General features: G+C 46.4%; 1 protein-coding gene across 6 annotated transcripts in view; it reads left to right on the top strand.

Moving 5' to 3' along the window:
- LOC124621895 (very-long-chain (3R)-3-hydroxyacyl-CoA dehydratase) overlaps positions 1-15,906 on the top strand; it is a 182,654-nt gene that overhangs the window by 2,529 nt on the left and 164,219 nt on the right. The window lies entirely within an intron of this gene.

Below are 15,906 nucleotides of genomic sequence, written 5' to 3' on the forward strand. Positions count from 1 at the left end.
AACATCTCCGCTATATGGTGAGTAGCAGTCTACCTTTTTCATAATACTGTCATTATTCCGTCCTGGATTTTCCATTGTTTATCATAAGTGGGTCCATATAGTAAACAAAGTGAATGAATTCTCTACCTTGAACAACTATGCATGTTGGAATAAGCAAGGAGGATACATGAAGCAGATTACTGCAGACAGTGAGAAGTTCCTCACTAAAAGAAGTCTAATAGTATCAAACCTGTAGAATCACCAAGGAAAGGAATATGTGTAAAACACTGACTGGAAGAGTGGACAGGATTCCAGAAAATGTGTAAGACACAGGAAATAACTCCCATTGTAGAGGGAGTCACAGAGGGCTGGAAGACAGATATTGGAACATATCCAACTAGTAATTGAGTATATTAGTGTGAGTGCTGCTAGGAGAGGATAGGAGCGGAAATGACAGACACTGACTGATGACAGAAACTGTGTTAAGTGGCCCTCATGTTGTTGTTGTTGTTGTTGTTGTTGCTGTATGCTAGTCTATCGTGTGCAAGCCTCTTCATCTCCAAATAACTACTGCAAACTACATCCATGTGAACCTGCTTGCTGTATGCATCATTTGCCCACTGTGTACAGTTTTTATCCCCCTGCATTTCCCTCCAATACTAAATTGACAAGTCACTGATATTTTGATATGTGCCATACCAACCAATCCCTTCTTTCAGTCATGTTATGCCAAAAATCCCCCCCCCCCCTCCACACACACACACACACACACACACACACACACACACACACACACACACACACACACACAGAGCTCTATTCAGTACTTCCTCATTAGTTATATCAACTACCCAGGTAATATTCAGCATTCTTCTGTAGCACTTCATTTAAAATTGTAATCTCTCTTCTTGCCTCAACTGCTTATTTTGCACATATCACTTCCATACAAGGCTACACTTCAGAGACATACCTTCAGGAAAAACTTCCTAACTCTTAAATCTGTGTTCAGTGTTAACAATTTTCTCATCACCAGAAATGCTTTTCTTGCCATTGTCAGTCCACATTTTACATCCTTCTTGCTTCGACCATCATTAGTTATTGTAATACTTAAATAGCAAAACTCATCTACTACTTTTAGTGTCTCACCTCCTAATAAAATTCCCTTAGCAACACTTGATTTAACTCAATGATATAGTACTATCCATGTTTTACTTTTGTTGTGATGCTCATCTTGCGATCTCTTTTCAAGACACCCCACCCCCAGGGGGCCCCAAGGTCTTTAGTGGGTATGTCTGTGGCGCACACAGGTCCCCAAGCTATTGCAGTATTTCTTCTTTTCCAGGCTGCCTTACCATCCCCTTCTTTCTCCATCCCTGCCGTTATTCATTTCCCTTTGCCCCTTCCTTTTCATCTCTTGGTGTTTTTTTTTTTATCCCCACTTGGCTATCCTCCTGACTTCGTTTTGTCTTGTGGCTTTTGTTTGCTTGCTTTTCCTCCCCATCTTTGGGTTTTATTTCTCTGTCCTCCTTATGCGTTTGAACTCCAACTCTAAATTTGACACATGTAGCATGAGCCAGATGGAGAAGAAGTCCCTCCCTAGTGTGTGGTTCCTCCCCCCCCTCTCCTCCCCCATAGCCCTTTTGCCTCCTTGCTACATCACCAGCTCAGTAGCCAGTCCATGTGATGGGGCTGTTATGTACCCATGTAGCTGAGCCCCCTGACACCTCACGGATCACACTGCTGATACCAGTGCTGTGAATGCCTTGTGAAAGTCTAGCAGTGGTAGCCTACCTTTTCAGGGCATCAGAACTCCCAGCAACGACCATCATGCCATGTGGCTGTGACTGTGTGGCACGCACACACCCACAAGGCAAGAACCTGATAGGAGTGGGTTGTACCAGGGCAGACGTTTGGCACATGAAACGTGTTAATCTCCCTGGCTACTCTTTTGCAGTTGCATCCTCCCTAGGAATAGTTCTGTCTCAGTTGCTGTTTCTCTCTTTCCGGCCTTCCTCTTCCTCTCTTCCCCCCCCCCCCCCCCCCCCCCCCCCCCTCAAGTTATCCGCTGGGAGGAGGGCTAAGCCCGCTGGTTTGGGGCAAAACCCTTTCTGCAGTTCCCAGTCTGCACCAGGACTGACAGGGAGATTTTTGCCGCCACCTGTTGGGTACAAGTTTGATAGGATTGAATCTGTAAGTGAGTAAGTGAGATCTGGCTCCTCCTTTTAAAGACAACTTCTGCTAGCCAGTCGGCCTCCCTCTCTGCCTGCAACCATTTAGGAGACATCCCAGTGGATATCACTCATCATAAGTCTCTCAATATGACATGGGGTGTAATTTTCCATAGGGACCTTCTCCTCCAGTCTGATGATGAATTTAAGGCAAATCTGGAACAACATGGCATTCACTTCATCCAGCATGTCCAGAGAGGCCCTAAGGAAAATTGTGCAGACACTAACACTTTTGTCCTGGCCTTGGAGGGGGATGCCCTGCTCGAAAAAGTTAAGGTGATGGTAAACAGATGCGACGTCAAACCATACATTCCACCTCCTATGCATTGCTTCTGTTGCCTCAAGTTCGGCCACATGTTCTCGTGATGCGATGCCATTTCTACGTCTACATCTACATGGTTATTCTGCAGCTCACACTTAAGTGCCTGGCAGAGGGTTCATCGAACCATTTTTGTACTACTTCTCTACCATTCCAATCTCGAATGGCACATGGAAAAAGGAACACCTAAATCTTTCCGTTCGAGCTCTGATTTCTCTTATTTTATTATGATGATCATTTCTCCTTATGTAGGTGGGTGTGAACAAAATATTTTCACATTTGGAAGAGAAAGTTGGTGAATGAAATTTCGAAAATAGATCTCGCTGCGAAGAAAAATGCCTTTGTTTCAGTGATTGCCACCCCAACTCGCGTATCATATCAGTGACACCCACACTCCTATTGCGCGATAACACAAAATGAGCTGCCCTTCTTTGGACTTTTTCAATGTCCTCCATCAATCCTACCTGGTAAGGATCCCACACCACGCAACATTTTTTCAGCAGAGGACAGACAAGTGTAATGTAGGCTGTCTCTTTAGTGGGTTTGTCGCATCTTCTAAGTGTTCTGCCAACAAAGTGCAGTTTTTGCTTCGCCTACCCCACAATATTATCTATGTGGTCTTTCCAATTTAAGTTGCTTGTAATTGTAATTCCTAGGTATTAAGTTGAATTGACAGCCCTTAGATTTGTGCGATTGATCATATACCCAACATTTATCAGCTTTCTTTTAGTACCTATGTGGATGGCCTCGCACTTTTCTTTGTTTAGTGCAAATTGCCACTTTTCGCACCATACAGAAATTCTCTCTAGATCATTTTGTAATTGGAATTGATCGTCTAATGATTTTACTAGATGGTAAATTACATAATCATCTGCAAACAGTCTAAGGGGGCTGCTCAGATTATCATATAGATCGTTAATATAAATCGGGAACAGCTGAGGGCCTATGACACTACCTTGTGAAACGCCAGATATCACTTCTGTTCTACTTGATGGTTTACTGTCTATCACTACGAACTGTGACCTCTCTGAGAGGAAATCACAAATCCAGTCACACAACTGAGACGATACTCCATATGCACGCAATTTGATTAATAGTCACTTGTGAGGAACGGTATCAAAAGCCTTCTGGAAATCAGGGAATATGGAATCGATCTGAGATCCCTTGTTGACAGCACTCATTACTTCATGGGAATAAAGAGCTAGCTGTGTTGCACAAGAACGATATTTTCTGAATCAGTGTTGATTATGTATCAATAAGTCATTTTCTTCAAGGTGATTCATAATGTTAGAGCACAGTTTATGCTCCAAAATCCTAATGTAAATTGAGGTCAGTGGTATAGGTCTGTAATTCAATGGGTTACTCATATTTCCCTTCTTGAATATTGGTGTGACCTGTACTACTTTCCAGTCTTTAGGAACAGACCTTTCTTCAAGTGAGCAGTTGTATATGGTTGCTAAGAAAGGTGCTATTGTGTCTGCATACTCTGAAAGGAACCTGATTGGTATACCATCTGGACTGGGAGACTTGCCTTTCTTAAGTTATTTGAGCTGTTTTGCAACACCTAAGATATCTACTTCTATGTCACTCATGCTAACAGCTGTTCTGGTTTTGAATTCTGGAATATTTACTTCATCTTCTTTCGTGAAGGAATTACGGAAAATTGCGTTTACTAACTCGGCTTTAGTGGCACCATCATCGGTAACATTTCCATCGCTAACACATAGTGACGGCATTGACTTTTTTTTGCCACTGGTGTACTTTACATACGACTAGAATCTCTTTGGGTGTTCTAGCATATTTTGAGACAATGTTTCATTGTGGAAACTATTAAAAGCATCTCGCATTTCTGTCTGTGGTGACTGTGGCCACCCTCTTCATGTGGGGAGCTCTTGTACCCCGCCACATTACTGTGTAAACTTCTTTTGCCTACATTATCCCTGCTCACTAGTGTGTCCACTGTATACAAAGAAAAAAGAATCCAGGAAATAATGATATTTGACTTTCTAAGCTACTTTGAGGCCTGAAGAAGTTTGACAGACTTCACCCTGTGAATCTTTCATCTACCTTTGTCTCTGTTATGTCTTCCCCTCGTCCCCCCTCTTACTTACCCTCCATTCTGCCCCTTTTCCTTTCCTTCCACCTCCTCTCTCCACCCCAGGCGGCTCCTATCCCCCCCCCCCCCCCCTCCCTCCTCAAGGAACTACTCCTCCTCCTCCATGGCCAGAGAAGAAATCCTCTTCTCTGGCTCCTGTTAAGGATTGGACTTCCTCTCGGAACACTGCTCCCCAGCGTTCTCAAGACAGGAAGCCTGTTACCTTGAATCAGATGAGGGGCCCACACTCTGAGGGCTCTGAAGCCACTTGGTCTCTGTCCAATTTCTCTGCCACCTATTCCCATACTCATAACACTTCCTCCCTCCTTCCCTCCAAGGGAGAAGAATAAGCAGCACAGGTTGAAGGATGAGGCTTCCCTGGCATCCCGAGGGGGTTTGATCCCTCCTCCTCATTGCAAATCAGCCCCAGTTTTATGGGTGTCACCCCATTCTTGTCGGGGATGACTACTGACCCAGTGACATGACATCCCTTCAACTTCTTTATGCCTAGCCTGGACTCTTTTCACATGATAATCCAGTGGAATTGCAACCGATATTGCAATCACTTACCAGAAATACAACATCTTGTTTCCTTTTATTCTTCAGTCTGTCTTGTTCTTCAAGAAATGCACTTCCGTGATGACCACACTCCAGCATTCTGTCGGAAACTTGCCGGGCACAAGATAGCATCTGGAGGGATCTGCAGTTTGATTCACACCGATGTCGTTAGTGACTTGATACCGCTTCGTACCAACCTGGGAGCAATTGTGATAAGAGTGCAAATGACCCGAGCAATCACAATTTGCAATTTCTGCCTCCCTCCAGGTATGCCTCTTCCTTATTTTGAACTGTCTACCTCAATACAGCAACTGCTTCCCCCTCATCTCCTCCTCGGGGACCTTAATGCACATCACCCTCTGTGGGTGAGTGCCACTTTGTGATGTTTGTGGAAGTTCAACACTGGCTGCTGTAAATGATGCAGACAACAGGTGCACAATTGCGTTTCACAGTTCTTTACTTTCAGTGTTCACAACCCCCCCCCCCCCCCCCCCCCCTCCAAATATTACACAGTTATATGGCCAGTTCACTATTGGTAAATGTTGATTGATAAGCCTCATTAATAGGTTGCAGAATACTGCTACAATAGTTTGCTGTTTAATATCTGTGAGCAGTAAAAACATAACCAGACAGTTCACAGCTCTTGCAGAATAATACAGTATGTGTGACACTATTGTTCAAATAAACTGAACACATATTTTCATTAATTGTTCTAACACATGACCTATTTGTGTTACACTTATTCCACTGTTAAGTTGATGCATTGTTGTTAATCTAACCAATACATGTTTCATGTCTGAAAATCAGCCGCAGACTGTCTTGTGTCGGGACCAAAAATCAGTCCTTCATATATTCTCACAATAATAGGCACTGAAACTATACATTGTTCGATGTTTAAGTTACAGAAATTACAGTTAAATATAACTCATTCAATTAACTGAATACATTGAAAAATTCCTTCTTTTTAACAGTTCCTTCTATCACAAAAGTTAGGCCAAATTATTTGTTAAAATAATGAAATAAACAGATATAGTTATACAGACAATACTTTCGACAAATCTGGTAATTATTTTGGAATTAATTAACGGCTGGCTTTGGTAATATGTTTTCGAGTAGAGCCAAGTAAATACTTTAAGAATCCTAGTAGTTCTTCTTCCAAATGTTTATAATAAGTGCACAATTTATATTTGTTTATAAGTCAACAATAGAATCTGTCATGAAACACCTACTGATTTTACCCCATAACAGAGGTATTAACTAGGAATGGTTAAAATAAATTAGGAAATTAATTACATATAGAGAACTAAACACAAAATTAGACCTGGTGCTATATTCTTTAAGACTGAGGGCCAACCTTTCTCTTTTATGGAAATGCACATTATACTCATGCATGTTAATGGTAATTAGGCAAAAATGGAAAAAAAAAATGAATTTAAGGAGGCAGGTGGCAAAACAAGTGAGGAAGTAAAGCAATCCCAGCTTACTTCATCACAACATTGACGGGTAGTGGCCTTCTAGTTGACCATATTACTACAGACTTTGATTTGTCTCCCCTCAATGACGGTTCCCCTACCTTCTTCAGTGCCGCTCATGGCACCTTTTTTGTTATGATCGCTTCCCCTGCTCTTGTGACTACATTGATCACCCCATGATGACCTTCATGGCAGTGACCATTTTCTGGTGATTCTGTTGTTCCCTTGCAACTGCCAAGCAGACAGGCACCCAAATTAGACATTCCATAGAGCCAGTTGGTCTTTATATAGGTCTACTGTGCACTTTGACACTTCTCTCTTGGATTGCATTGATGCTGTCAGGCCACTGGCATCCACAGGTCCCCTCCTTTGTCCGGTACCTTGGTGGACCAAGAATGTAATAATCACTATCAAGGATCACCAACCGGCGCTGCAACGATTTAAATGACACCCTTCACAGACCAGCCTTATTGTTTTTAAGCATCTCTGTGCTCGTTTCACTACCTTGTTAGGCAGAGTAAAGGGGATTGCTGGGACTACTATGTTTCCTCTATGGGGACATATACTTCTTCATTTGCAGGTTTGGTCCAATCTCCATAGCCTTCTTAGCTGCCAGCAATAATCAACTGTCCAGGGTCTTATCCTACGTGGTGCTCTATGTACTGATCTATCAATACTTGCAGAACAGCTAGTGACACCCATTGTGACACTATCCTCCCTCCTTTCTCCAGCAGAAACAATGAGTTGAAGAAACCCCCCTCTGTTTCAATCCCCCACCAAGCTGAAGCCTATAATGAACCCTTCACTGAATGGAAATCTTCCAGGCTATTACCTCTTCACATGACATGGCCCCAGGCCTGGATTCCACCCACAATCAAATGATCCAACATTTGGGTGTTACCCAGAGGTAACATATACACAGGGTCTTCGACCGTACTTGGCTCACGGGTGCCTTCCCCTCGCGTGGTTATCATCATCTTTAAGCCCAATGTGTTTCAAGAGCTGCCGACTGATTAGACTGACCAACGTAATTTGTAAACTGTTTGAGAGGATGATTATCTTCAGATTATGTTGGGTACTCGAATCCCAGAGCCTTTTGTCATTGTATTAGTGTGGCTTCCGGGAAGGACAATCTACAACTAACCATTTACTCGTGTTGGAAACAGCAATTTGTCAGGATTTTATGAGTAGTAACCACCATTACCTTGCTGCCACCTTGTTTGACATACATAAGGCATGCGACATGGCTTGGTGCCGTTGCATTTTGGTTACCATCCATTACTGGGGCTTTCACAGCCCTCTTCAGATTTTTATCTGCAAGTTTTTATCCCACCGGCTCTTCTGGGCTAGAGTTGTCACTTCACTCAGCATCCCTTGGATCCAGCAGACCGGTGTCCCAAAGGGTTCTGTATTAAGTGTCACACTCTTCCTCCATAGCCATTAGTGGGCTGTTGGGCCTCTGGCTACCCTCACATTATATGTCAATGATTTTTGCATCTAGTGCAGTTCCCACTCAGTAGCATCTGCTGAATGAATGCCAGCTCCAGGGTGCCATCCAACTAGCCTCTGCGAGGGCCCTTTCCCATGTTTTACAGTTTTATGCTTTTTGGCTGTTGAGCCACAGTACACCCTGATCCAGAACATGTGGAAGCTTAATGCTGTCCACCTCCTGGCCCACACATCTTTGGGTGCAGACTGTGCTACTCTTCTCCATATTTACTGGGCTCTAGTTTTTTCTAGATTACATTATGGTTGTCAGGTTTATGGCTCAGCGGCCCCTTCCATTCTGAAACTACTTGATCCTGTTCACCATTATGGGTTGCTTCTGGCTGTCAGTGGCTCAGAAAGGAGTTGAATATGGAGCAATAAAATTTTTTGATCCTTTGCCCAATAACATAAAATGTCTCACATGTAGCGTAGCAAGTTTTAAATCTAATGTAAAATCACTTCACCTGGACAACTGCTGCTTTTCCATTGATGAATTTCTAATCAAAAACTGGTAGCTAGTAATTATAAGGAAAAGACATTTTGCTACGTACGATAAAGATGACAAGTTGCACACAGTCCCAACAAAAAGGCAGTTACGCATTTGGCTTTTGGCCAAATCCTTCTTCAGAAAAGGAAAAAGAACACACACACACACACACACACACACACACACACACACACACACACTTACACTTACACTTACTTTCACAAAAGAAAGCACACCTCGCACACACATGACAGCCATCTCCAGCAGCTCAACGGTATTCCAACCTGGAGTTTCCATTGTTCTATTAAGTGTTCATTAATGTTAACACTGTAAACTGATTCATTCCCCCATCATTCCAATAAAAGAATCATTCAATTGATCTCAGGAACACTTATCTAAGTCTCGTCAAGTTTATTTCTGTTGTACAGCCCTTTTGCGTATTCCTTCTGCCTTTCATCTTTCTCTCAGCCTGCTTGCCATCTGAGCTCTTGATATCTAGGCAGTGTCTATCTTTCACCTAATTAAACAAGCTCCCAAGCATAGCATTTGTCCTTTAGCCTTTCCTACTTGCTAAGGAGAACATTTTGCACATTCTGCCAATCTCATTTTTTGTGTGTCTGTATTCCCTTTTACCCTCTTTATTTGCTGCATTTTCACATTTTCTCCATTTTTCAGTTAAATTCAGTGTCTCCTGTGTTAGCCAAGGATTTCTATTAGATCTTGTCTTTTTACATATCTGTAATTCCTTCAATACTTCCAGTTGTAGTCTACAGTTCATAACCAATAAATTATGGTCAGAGTCCACATATGCCACTGGAAATGTCTTGCAGTTTAAAATCTGATATTGAAATCTGTGCCGCACCATTGTGTAATCAGTCTGAAATCTTCCAGTGTTTCCAGGTCTCCTCATGTATACAGCCTTCTTTCATGATTTTTAAGCCAAGAGATAGGGATGGTTCAATTGTGCTATTTGCAAACTTATACTTTTTGCCTATCCGTGTTCCCCTAATACTTTTGCTTCTCTTCCTTTCTCTACTACTGAATTCCAGTCCTCCCATCACAACTAAATTTTTCTCTTCCGTAACTATTTGCATATTTTATTTTATAATCTCGTTATACAGTTCTTCAAGCTCTTCATCGTCTGCAGAGCTAGTTGGAATATACACTGTGGTGATAAAAGTTACGAGATACCTCCTAATATCATAACAGACCTCTCTGCCGTGCGTAGTGCTGCAGCGCAATGTGGCATGGACTCAACATGTCATTGGAAGTCCACTGCAGAAATCTTGAGTCATGCTGCGTCTATAGTCGTCCATAATCATGAAAGTGTTGCCAGTGCAGAATTTTGCGCACAAACTGACCTCTTGATTATGTTCCACAAATGATTGATGGGATTCGTTTCAGGCAATCCGGGTGGCCAAATCGTTCACTCGAATTGTCCAGAAAGTTCTTCAGACCAATCGTGAACAATTGTGGCCCAGTGGCATGGTGCATTGTCATCCATAAAAATTCCACAGTTGTTTGGGAACATGAAGTCCACGAATGGCTGCAAGTGATCTCCAAGTAGGAAACATAACCATTTCCAGTCAATGATCGCTTCAGTTGGACCAGAGGACCCAGTCCATTCTATGTAAACACTACCCACTGCATTATGGAGCCACCAACAGCGTGTCCAGTGCATTTTTGGCAACTTGGACCCATGGCTTCATAGGTTCTGCACCAGGCTCAAACCCCACCATCAGCTCTTATCAACTGAAACTTGGACTCATCTGACCAAGCCACTGTTTTCCAGTAATCTAGGGTCCAGCAAGTACGGTCACAAGCCCAGGAGAGGTGCTGCAGACAGTGCCGTGCTGTTAGTAAAGGCACTTGCATCGGTCACCTGCTGCTGTAGTCCATTAAGGCCACATTTCACCTCAGTGTTGTAATGAATACATTCGTCATACGTCCCACAGTGATTTCTACAGATATTTGACACAGTGTCGCTTGTCTTTTAGCACTGACAACTCTGCAAATGCCGCTGCTGTTAGTCATCAAGTGAAGGCCATTGGCCACTGTTTTTCCATTGTGAAAGGTAATGCCTGAAATTTGGTATTCTTGACATTGTGAATCTCAGAATATTGAATTCCCTAATAATTTTTGAAATGGAATTTCCCTTGTGTCTAGCTCCAACTGCTATCCTGTGTTCTAAGTCTGTTAATTCCCATTGTATGGCCATAATCACATTGGAAAACTTTCCACATGAATCACCTGAGTACAAATGAAGGCACTGTTCTTTTATAATGTGCATACCTGATACTACCGCCATCTGTACATGTGCATATCAATACGCCATGATTTGTCATCTTTGTTATTAGACCTATTCCTGAATTACCCCTATTTAATTTTTGTACTTATAACCATGTGCTCACCTGATCAGAAGTCCTGTTCTTCCTGCCACTTGACTTCACTAATTCCCTCTATATCTAACTCCAACCTATCCATTTCCCTTTTCAAATTTTGTAGCCTCCCAACTTGATTAAGAGTTCTTATCACTCCTTGCTCCAACCTGTAGAATGCCAGTTTTGTTTTTCCTGTTGACCATGTCATCATTAGTAGTCCCCGCCCAGGTATCCATGTAGGGGATTATTTTACCTCCAGCCCCCCTGCGGGTCCGGGGTAAGAATAGGCCCGAGGTATTCCTGCCTGTCGTACGAGGCGACTATAAGGAGTTTCAACCATTTCGGCCTTCCATGTGATGGTCCCCCTTGGAGTTTGACCTCCATTTTTCAAAATTCTACTGAAGTACGAGCCTTTTGGGGAAGGACACGTTACGTGGTGTACCACTGGTCCTAAGTGCACTAAGACCTTGGCACTCAGTATTGCACCGGCGTTGTAACCATACCCACTATTCCTCAAATTGGGCCTAAACGCCTGATGGGTTGTCCAAGTTACGCCAATAGTGCATCTCCATCTGCCCCAGCGATCATGATGGACTTTCCATGGCACCAGAAATCCAGCACGGTAGCCAGCCCGTTGGGGTGGGGTCGTCATGTACCCTCTAGGTTGTAGCCCCCTGACAACACAGGGATCGTACTGCCGATACCTGAGCTGCACCCTCCCCACGTCGGCCAAGGAGTAGATGCCCGCCTCTTTGGGGCATCAGGACTCCCGGCAATGGTCATCCTGCCAGGTGGCCCTTGCTGCGGCTGGGTGGCGCCCATGGGGAGAGCCCCTGGTCGGAGTGGGTGGTATCGGGGCGGATGTTTCGCAGATGAAACGTCAACACGTAAATGGTCGCTCTGCGGCCAAGTCTTTCAAAAGAAAAGGTACCGTTTCTAGTCCTGGTTCTCCTGCCCTTTCCCCCTTGGCCACTCCATGGGAGGAGGGACAGGCCCGCCGGCTTGGGGCGAAGTACTTCCCCCGCTATTTGGTCTGTTCTCGAACCGATGGGGGGACATTCGCCACCTCCAAGCCCATGTTCTTTGTTCAGCACATTGAGGACATCTTCGGGGAAATCGAGGCTCTCAGCAAGATGCGTTCAGGGTCCGTTCTTATCAAGACCACCTCCGCTACACAGTCGGCGGCGCTCCAGGCGTGCGACCGCCTAGGGGACATCCCAGTATCCATTGTCCCACATCAGGCACTAAATAGGACGCAGGGGGTTATTTTTCATCGTGACCTCCTGCTACAATCTGATGAGGAGCTCAGGGCCAACCTGGAGCGCCGAGGCGTGCATTTCGTCCGGCGAGTCCAGCACGGCCCCAAAGACTGTCGCATCGACACCGGGGCCTTTATCCTCGCCTTCGAGGGGGACGTTCTCCCGGAGAAGGTAAAGGTGATGTGCTACCGGTGTGACGTGCGACCTTACGTCCCGCCTCCTATGCGCTGTTTTAGGTGTTTGCGCTTTGGGCACATGTCGTCACGGTGTGAGGCTGAGCCCCTTTGTGGCGATTGTGGACGTCCTCTTCGTGAGGAACATACATGCACCCCACCACCTCGGTGCATTAATTGTCCTGGCGTCCACTCGCCTAGATCCTCAGACTGCCCCGCATATCAGAAGGAGAAGAAGATACAAGAAATCAGAACTTTGGATCGGCTCTCTTATTCTGAGGCCAGGAAGAAGTATGACCGCCTCCATCCCGTGCCATTGACCACTTCGTTTGCCTCAGTTGTGTCCACTCCTTCCGCGGTATCCTCACCCCTATCCTGTCCCCCCTCCGCCTCCTCCGCTCATCGGGGGCTCTGCCTCTGCCTCCAAAATCCCTCCCTTCCAAATCCTCCTCCCCCGTGGCCCCCCACCCCCTCTGCCCCAGGGGCCACCCCTCCTCCTCCTCCTCCTCCCCCCACGCCACCTGAGAAGCAATCCTCTTCTCAGGCATCCATCGGGGAAACGTTACGGACCCCAGCTTCCGAGGTCTGGCGTTCCAAAACGGACCCCGCGCGTGAGGACCTTCTTTGGGTCCAGCCCACCATCCCTGTGCCTCCTCCCGGCGCGTTTCGTCTGACGCTCCATCCGTGAGTCGCTGCTCCCGGCCGTCCTCAGTTTCGCCGGGACGCTCTGCTGCCAGGCGCTCTGCCGGCCTTTCGTCGGCAAATGATGCGGCCCCTCCTACACAACCAGAGACAGCGGCCGCAGCTGGCGACGAGTCGATGGAACCGGATCCGCCTCCCGTCGGTTGTAGCGTTGTTCTCTCGCGACCTGGCCCTCCGCGGCCGTCGGGGTGACCAGCTCTTCCCCCGTCTCGTTCCCCCAACTTTTTGACTAGCGATGGCGTTGTTTCATTGGAAGATAAGAGGTATTCAATCTAATCGGGAGGAATTACAACTGCTCCTCCGCCTGCAGTGTCCGCTCGTCCTTGGTCTCCAGGAAACCAAGTTGCGCCCGACTGACCGTATTGCCTTTACCCACTATACCTCGGAGCGGTATGACCTCACCCCTGTGGACGGTATCCCAGCTCATGGGGTCATGTTGCTCGTTCGGGACGATGTCTATTACCATCCCATCCCATTGACCACCCCACTCCAAGCAATAGCTGTCCGCATTACTCTTTCTGCTTTTACTTTTTCAGTTTGTACCATCTACACTCCACCGTCATCTGCTGTTAGTCGGGCTGACATGATGCACATGATCGTTCAGCTCCCCCCGCCGTTCTTATTGTTTGGCGACTTCAATGCCCATCATCCCCTTTGGGGCTCTCCTGCATCCTGTCCAAGAGGCTCACTCTTGGCGGATGTCTTCAACCATCTCAATCTTGTCTGCCTCAATACCGGCACCCCGACTTTCCTCTCGGACTCTACTCATACCTACTCCCACTTGGACCTCTCGATCTGTTCTACCACTCTTGCCCGTCGGTTCGAGTGGTATGTCCTTTCTGACACCTGTTCGAGCGACCACTTCCCCTGTGTCGTTCGTCTCCTGCACCACACCCCATCCCCACGTCCTTCGAGCTGGAACATACTGAAAGCTGACTGTGGACTTTACTCCTCCCTGGCGACCTTTCCGGACCACGATTTTCCCAGTTGTGACAGTCAGGTCGAATACCTCATGGCTGTTATCATCAATGCTGCCGAACGTTCCATTCCTCGTACTACCTCTTCTTCACGTCGCGTTTCCGTCCCCTGGTGGAACGAGGCTTGTAGGGACGCTATCCGTGCTCGACGACGTGCTTTACGCACCTTTCGCCGCCATCCTACGTTGGCGAATTGTATTGAATACAAACGACTCCGAGCGCAATGCTGTAGCGTCATCAAAGACAGCAAAAAAGCTTGTTGGGCCTCTTCCACGAGCTCCTTTAACAGTTTTACTTCCTCTTCCGTCGTTTGGGGTAGCCTGCGCCGGCTGTCGGGCATTAAGGCCCACTCCTCGGTACCTGGCCTGACCTCAGGTAATGAGGTCCTTGTTGGTCCTGTGGCTGTCTCCAACACCTTTGGCCGCTTTTTCGCGGAGGTTTCAAGCTCCGCCCATTACCATCCTGCCTTCCTTCCCAGGAAAGAGGCAGAAGAGGCTCGTCGACCTTCCTTCCACTCGCTGAATCTGGAAACTTATAATGCCCCCTTTACTATGCGGGAACTCGAACGTGCGCTTGCACTGTCCCGGTTCTCTGCTCCGGGGCCAGATGCCATTCACGTCCAGATGCTGGCACACCTTTCTCTGGCGGGCAAAAGCTTCCTTCTTCGTACCTACAATCGCGTCTGGACCGAAGGTAAAGTCCCCATGCGTTGGCGTGACGCCTTTGTTGTTCCTATACCCAAACCCGGGAAGGATAGACACCTTCCTTCTAGTTACCGCCCCATTTCTCTTACAAGCTGTGTCTGTAAGGTGATGGAGTGCATGGTTAATGCTCGGTTAGTCTGGATTCTTGAATCTCGACGACTACTTACTAATGTCCAATGCGGCTTTCGTCGCCGCTGCTCCGCTGTTGACCACCTTGTGACCTTGTCGACATTCATCATGAACAACTTTTTGCGAAGGCGCCAAACGGTAGCCGTGTTCTTCGACTTGGAGAAGGCTTATGATACCTGTTGGAGAGGAGGTATCCTCCGCACTATGCACAGGTGGGGCCTACACGGTCGCCTGCCCCTTTTTATTGATTCCTTTTTAACGGATCGAAAGTTTAGGGTACGTGTGGGTTCCGTATTGTCCGACGTCTTCCTCCAGGAGAACGGAGTGCCTCAGGGCTCCGTCTTGAGCGTAGCCCTTTTTGCCATCGCGATCAATCCAATTATGGATTGCATTCCACCTAATGTCTCAGGCTCTCTCTTTGTCGATGACTTCGCGATCTACTGCAGTGCCCAGAGAACATGCCTCCTGGGGCGCTGCCTTCAGCGTTGTCTAGACAGCCTCTACTCATGGAGCGTGGCAAATGGCTTCCGGTTCTCTGAAGAGAAGACGGTTTGTATCAACTTTTGGCGATATAAAGCGTTCCTTCCGCCATCCTTACATCTCGGTCCCGTTTTTCTCCCATTCGTGGACACAACTAATTTTCTAGGGCTCACGTTGGACAGGAAACTGTGTTGGTCTCCACATGTCTCTTATTTGGCGGCCTGTTGTACACATTCCCTTAATGTCCTCAGAGTTCTTAGCGGTTCATCTTGGGGAGCGGATCGCACTGTCCTGCTTCGCTTGTATCGGTCCATAGTCCGATCGAAGCTGGATTATGGGAGCTTCGTCTACTCGTCCGCTCGGCCATCCCTCTTACGCCGGCTCAACTCCATCCACCATCGGGGGATACGTCTTGCGACCGGAGCGTTCTACACTAGTCCTGTCGAGAGTCTTTATGCTGAAGCTGCCGAGTTAC

The sequence above is a fragment of the Schistocerca americana genome, chromosome 7 (genome assembly GCF_021461395.2).
Source record: "Schistocerca americana isolate TAMUIC-IGC-003095 chromosome 7, iqSchAmer2.1, whole genome shotgun sequence".
NCBI classification, from domain to species: domain Eukaryota; kingdom Metazoa; phylum Arthropoda; class Insecta; order Orthoptera; family Acrididae; genus Schistocerca; species Schistocerca americana.